This window comes from Microtus oregoni, unplaced genomic scaffold (genome assembly GCF_018167655.1).
Source record: "Microtus oregoni isolate MIOR12 unplaced genomic scaffold, Mior012 000020F_ref0000438, whole genome shotgun sequence".
Taxonomy (NCBI): Eukaryota; Metazoa; Chordata; class Mammalia; order Rodentia; family Cricetidae; genus Microtus; species Microtus oregoni.
In genome coordinates this window covers 23,797,611-23,804,332 of record NW_024543079.1, presented here as the reverse complement: position 1 = coordinate 23,804,332, position 6,722 = coordinate 23,797,611, and the positions used below count along the sequence as shown (strand labels likewise).

The following is a 6,722-nucleotide window of genomic DNA, read 5'->3' as shown; positions in this document are numbered from 1 at the left end:
TGGGGCTCTCTACGTAGACCAGACTGGCCTAGAACTCACAAAGACCTTCCTGCCTCTGCCTCTTAAGTGCTGGCATTAAAAGAATATGTCATCTTATTCAGCAAAAATTATTATTTATGTGTATGCACACCACATGCACGGGTGTGCCGCAAAGGAGTTTGGAGGAGGGTATTGTCCTCTGGAGATGGAAGTAGTCAAATGTGAGTGCTGGGAATCGAACTCCAGTATTCTGGAAGAGCAGCGGCTACACTTAATGGCTGAATCCCATTTTTGTTTCTTACAATTTTTGTGTGTATGCCACACTGCCGGAGATGGTAGAGCATAGCCCTCCTCCACACGCGGTTCCTGAGATGCAGGAAGCAATTCCCTCCAGGAAACCCAGTGGCAGCTAAATTAGTGCTTTACTTGAGGGCCAAGGAGAAAACACCTACATGCCCCGAGGGCCACTTTCATGGCGTCTGCATACGCATTTCGCAATGTTACAGAGGCTTCTGGTTATAGCAATTCTACTAGCGTACTTGTTCTTCATGTTCCTTTTTCCTTCCACTCCAGTGGCTTCTGAAAAAAAAAAATGGATGTGCTGTACGATAATATGAACCTTCTGATCTGATAGAGCGGGCAGGCTCTAAAGCTGTAAAGCAGGTCATGGGGAAAACTGACTGATGAAAGTCATGGGGGGAATTTGGGGACAACCTGAAGGAATCCGTCCTCTCATTCTACCAAGTGGGTCCTGAACTCAGGTTGTCCAACCCAATTGCTGCTGGCTTTTTTCACTCGTACACAGTCTGGGGCCCTGCCCATGAACTGGAACTGCCCACATTCAGGGTGGGTCTTTCTATCTCGATTAATTAAATGACTAAATGAAGACAGTCTCCTACAGACCTGCCTGCGGGGAACCTGATCTACATGATTCCTCATCAAGACCCTTCTCAGGTGATTCTGGGTTGTGGCTAGTTGACAATTAAAACTAGTGAACACAGAGAGTTATTAATGAAACCAGAGTAGGGAGGAAGAGAGGGAGGAAGGAAAGGACACTTTGCAAAATGGGTGAGGCAGGCAAACCAGGAAAAGAACACAGAACCAGTTGTCTTGAGTCTGTTCCTTGAGGTTTTTATTAAGGTGGGCATGACAAATGCATTCTTCCAAGAATAATGTGAGCCTTGGAAGAGCAATCAGTGCGCTTAACCATTGAGCCATCTCTCCAGCCCCTGGAAGGGTTTTTTTAATGAGGGGAAAGGGAACATAAAAAGGGGGAAAGAAGAGAAGGGAGGAGGAGACTGGGCTCTGGGGACAGAAGCAGTAGAAGAGAAGAGAGAGACAGAGGAGAGAGGAGATAAAGACAGAGAGGTAGGCAGAGAAGGAGAGAGGGGGGGGGAGAGGAGGTGGACAAGACCCTCTTAAAAGTAAATGAAGTGTATGTGCACAGGAGGTGCTCTTAGTGGCTACAGTTGAGGACTTTTCTTGTCAGAACCCCAAGGGCAGGCCAGTACAGATGCATAAATACAGCAGCTCTGGAGGGAAAGGTATCCTGACTTTTTGGGAAGTCAGGCTATGCCTGAAGCTGCGGTGTGGTGGGGGATTGTTTCCCTGCAGGATGTAGCAATCCTGCTCCTCTCAGAGTCAGCACAGCTGAGCTCTGCTCTGTTACCCTAAGGAAACTTCTTAGCAGAGCACTTTTGTGGCCCAAGGTGTTTCTTCAGCTTCACTCTGCTAAAAGGGAAACCCTTGCAGACATGTAGCAATCTCCTCCCCCTTCTCACAAGTTGTTACTCCATGCTGGCAAAAGATCTTAACCCAAAACTCTTAAGAAAGAGATTTATTTGGGAAGGAGGAGTCCAGGAGAATGACTGCCTCTGTCAGGGTGGGCAAGGACAACCCACAACTGAACAGGCACGGGTAGGGGAGCGGGGCTTATATAGGGCTTCTTAGGGATGGAATTTTCCAGATTTTCTGCTCAGGGATTGGTTAGTTTGCCTGGTTAGTTTAATTGATCAGGGGCAGAGGTGGCTCTGGTTTCAGGGCCAAACTGTACTTCTTTCACTGGCCCTTTTTAGCTTTTGGCTCTATTTTCAGGGCCGGGGCATTCTTCTTTCACTGACTCTAGTTTTAGTGCCAAAGTGTATTTCTTTGCTCTGGTTTCAGGGTCAGGATGCATTTCTTTGGTTCTGGGTTCAGGGCTAAAGTGTTTCTTTCACTGGTTCAGGTTTCAGAGCCAGAGTGTGTTTCTTTCAGGGCTACAGTATTTCTTTCAGTAGCTCTGGTTTCTGAATCAGGATGGGTTTCTTTGGCTGGCCCTTTTACCCTACAGTTAGGTTTTCTATTGCTGTAAAGAGATACTATGGCCACAGCATCACTTATGAAGGAAAACATTTAATTGGGGCTAACTTACAGTTCAGAGGTTTAGTCCACTATCATCATGGCTGGAAACATGGTGGCATGCAGGTCTCCTTCTGTTGCCTATGGATCAAGGGTATAGGCAGACCTTTCTGTCCTCCCAGTCACTCTCAAAATAACTACACAGAGACTTAATATTAATTCTTAATGTTCAGTTGATAGCTTAGGCTTGTTTTAGCTAGGTCTTATTAACTTAAATTAACCCGTTTCTATTAATCTATCTGCTGATTTGAGGCTTGTTTACCTCATGTAAGTACTTCCCATCCTTCTAGTTTATCTCCTCTGATTCTGCCGTTCTTCTTCTCTGCATTCTTCTGCCCCCAAAATCCTGCCTAGCTATCAGCAAGTTAGCTCTTAGCTTAATGAGAATACTACATATTTATATTGGACAAAAAGATTGTTCCACAGCTCAAGGGAAAACTCCTGAATCTTGACAGGTGAATATATATATATATATATATATATATATATATATATATATTCAACAAAGGTTACAGCTGGTCTTCACAGGACTTGGTCATTATGTCAACTATCTCAGGGACTCCTAAAGATGCCTATGCCCACACACAACAGGAAACAATCTGAAGACCACGACACCCACATTCCCAAGAAAAGGTGTGGGTGGTTGTTGGTTATTTAGTGGGTTATGAATGTTTGTTATCATTTAGGAGAATACAAAAATATAGGATAAAATATGTTCATATGTATTATTAATTAAATTTATTAGTAAATATTAATTATTAATTAAATTTCTTATTGAATGTTGTAGTGAGAGTGGGTCCTTTTGTTTCATCCCGCCTGGCTAGTTTACACCCAAAATAATCACACAGAAACTGTACCAATTAAATTACTTCCTGGCCCATTAGGTCTAACCTCTCACTGGCCAACTTCCACATCTTAACTTAATCCATCTCCATTAATGTGTATCGCTACTTGACTGTGGCTTACTGGCATGAGTCTAACCAGCATCCATCTCTGGCAGGAGAACTATGGTGTCTGCCTGACTCTGCTCTTCTTCCCAGAATTTTGTTCTGTCTTCTCCGCCTACCTGAGTTCTGCCCTATCAACTAGGCCAAGGCAGTTTCTTTAATGACCAATGAAAGCAAACAAATACAGAAGGACCTCCTATACCATTTCCCCTTTTCTGTTTAAACAAAAAGGAAGGCTTTAACATAGTAAAACTACATATAACCGGTATCAAGCAAGAATTACAGTTACAATATTTAGATCTATTTTGTCCTTTATCATAACAAAGGAAAACTATAACTATCTATTCTTCAACTCCATCAAAGACTCCAGAAGGATCTAATATTACTTAAGTAAACAGGAAGTACATTGTAAGCCACTTCCAAAAACTCTAGAAATGACAGAGACATCTTGCTTCCTGGACAGTCACCCAAAGTTTTTCTGTACCATTGGGGCATTCATCTTCAGCCTACAGGCTCATAATATTCAGCACACATTTTCATAAAGCAGGAAATTTTAAAGACAGTTTAGTCACTTTTTTATGTGTCCTACAGAATGTCTCCCAGACTCTTTCATGAAGCAGGAACCCGGAAGGATCATCATTACTGATGATCACATTAAGGCTTAAATGTTTGGTCCTAGAAGGTGAATGCTAAGTAGAGGGACTGTTCTTCTAGCTTTCTCTGCTTCTTTCTAATAATTTTCAGTTCTTCTTTCTGATTTACTCAGGCTGGCTAGTTTATCCCCCTCCTCTGATAGTAACAACAATCAGAAAATTGGTTTTATCAACCATTTGATAATCATTCTAAGGAAACTAATAGTTTATAGGTGAAAGGTGACCATAAGTCTAGTTTAGTAGTGTTCTCTGATAGTCTCGGTCAGTCTGACTGTCTCGGTCATTCTATACGACTCCCATACTGACAAGGAAGAACAGCATCGTCTTCTCTATGGTACCAAACTCTTCTATGTTTCCACGCTTCTTTTTGATGCGGGGATGAGACTGTACAACTAAAGTTGTGTGTTCTTTATATGTCAATGTGTCAGGCTAGAAGGAAAAGAGGACTCACACCCATTGCTACGAGAGGACAGGAGATATTGCTACCTTTGTCAAAGCTTCTCTGGGGTTGTAGATTGTAGGCTGGTTATCTTTTGCGTTATACCTAATATCCAGTTATGAGTATGCACATACCATATTTATCTTTCTGGGTTACCTCACTCAGGATGGTTTTTTCCATTTTCGCCCATTTGCCTGCAAATTTCAAGATGTCATTTTTTAAAAACTGCTGAGTAGTACTTCATTATGTAAATGTACCACATTTTCTTTATCCATTCTTTGGTTGAGGGGCATCTAGGTTTTTTCCAGGTTGTGGTTATTATGAATAATGCTGCTATGAACATAGTTGAGCACAAGTTCTTGTGGTATGAGTGTGCCTCCTTTAGCTATATGCCTAAAAGTGGTATTGTTGGGTCTTGAGGTGGATTGATTTCCAGTTTTCTGAGAAACAATCACACTGATTTGATGGCCTGTGTTTTTAATCCTAGCACTCAGGAGGCATATGAGGACAGTGGAAAGCAGATGTGTATGAGTTCTAGGCCAGCCAGAACATACGTAGGCCTGATTTAAAGAACAGTTTGAATTAATAATTAATTGTGCTATTTAATGAATATTCTTTGACTTGCCTAAACAGCATAAACTTAGGATTTTAGAGTTTTGGGGATGGAGAGTTGGTTCAGGGGTTGAGTGTGTTGCGCTGGAGCTCAGTTCCCAGCACTCATGTTAGGGGATACACAACTGCCTGTAACTCTAGCTCCATGGGGCTCCACATTCTCTTCTGGCTTCCGTAGGTCCTGCACACTCATGTGCACACATGCATACACTGACACACAGGCAGGTCTAATTAAAAATAAATCTTCAAAAAGATTTGAGAATTTGCTGGTTTTTTTCTTCCCCACTTGTAAGAAATTATAAAATGACTGTGGCGGTCACAGAAATTTGTATTATCAATTAAAGTGGACTCTGTTTGACTCCTAAAATGTTTGAATACGAGGACTGTACCCAATTACTCATTTCCTTGTTGGATGACAGATGAAAACAGGCTCTTCTGAGCGCAGAAGCCATAGCAGCAAGTGAGAAGGGAAAGTTTGGTCGTGCGAGAAATTGCGCATGCCACGCTCAGAAAGAACTTCAACTAGCGGTAGAGACTCCCTGCCACCTCCATGGCCCTTCCCGCAGGCTGATGGCCTCTTCCGGACAACTTCGGGTTCCTCTGGGGCTACACGTCACCGGTCTCGCTTCCCGGTAACTAAGGTGACCAGAGGGACTTCCCTCTGAGGCAAACAAACGTCATGGTGAGTAAGGGCGGACGCCTGAGGAGTGTTGGATGCATTTGGACGACGGACCTGCAGGCGCCGAGGTCCTGCGCAGGGGCAGGAGAAGCGTTTAGGACTGTGTTCGAGGACGCACGTACCCTAAAGAAACTCTGGATTTTGCAGGTTCGAGTGTGAGAAACGACTGCCTTGCCCTATTCAAAGATGGCGGCGCAGCGTTTCTGACGGTTTCGCGCTCATGCGTCAGCCAGAGCAGCGCTCTCTGATTGGCTAAGACAAGGCGCCGTGGAGTTACGTATGGGGGCACTGACCAATCGACTGTGAGCTGAGGTGGACTTGGCGGTGGAAGCCGGAGCCGAGCGCTGGAGTCCGTGGGGCGCGGAAGGCTCTGTCCAGGTGAGTGGCTCTGGGCAGCTGAGCCGTCCCGCGTTGGTGAGTGGGCGCTTAGGAGGATGAGGAGGGCCGAGGCCAGAGGTGCCCCTGAAAGGTGGGCTGCTTCGGGGAGGAGCCCTCTGCTTGTCAGGCTGAGGCATCAGAGGGGATTGATGATCCAGAAACTGGATGAAAGTGACTCGTCCGTCCCATGCCTGATGGCAGAGGACCAGTTTCTGGCTCTTTAGCCACGGGAATTGGGGTGGTGGTGGTGGTGGCGTGAACATCCGGAAGGACTGAATCCTCATGAAAAACTTGAGTTTTGCTTTGTGATAAGTGAGACCACAACCCAGATCTTCCGTACAGGATTAGGTGTTGTTTAGCCGCGTTTACAGATGGCTACTAAGTCCTGGAAAGTTATGTCGTGGAGAAATGAGAGTGGCTCAGATAGTTTATTGGATCCTTTCCGATATTTTATTGGATCCTTTTGTGTATTCTCTCACTCGCGTGTTTACTTTTTCAGATATCCGTACTCCTTGAGAAATTGCTATGAGCAGTGGACTCATGTCCCTTGAAAAAAAATGTGCATTTTCTCAACATATCGAATTAAATAAAAGAACATAGAACTAAAAAGGGTTTTAGTTCATTCACTGAAATCTGTG

General features: G+C 44.1%; 1 protein-coding gene across 1 annotated transcript in view; it reads left to right on the top strand.

Annotated features, from left to right (window-relative positions):
- Window positions 1-5,853: 5,853 nt before the first annotated feature.
- Window positions 5,854-6,722, top strand: part of Sec23b (SEC23 homolog B, COPII coat complex component) — a 36,037-nt gene continuing 35,168 nt past the window's right edge. Inside the window, exon 1 of the mRNA XM_041670852.1 lies at window positions 5,854-6,084. The gene's annotated coding sequence lies outside the window, so the exon portion shown is untranslated. The remainder of the gene's footprint in view (window positions 6,085-6,722) is intronic.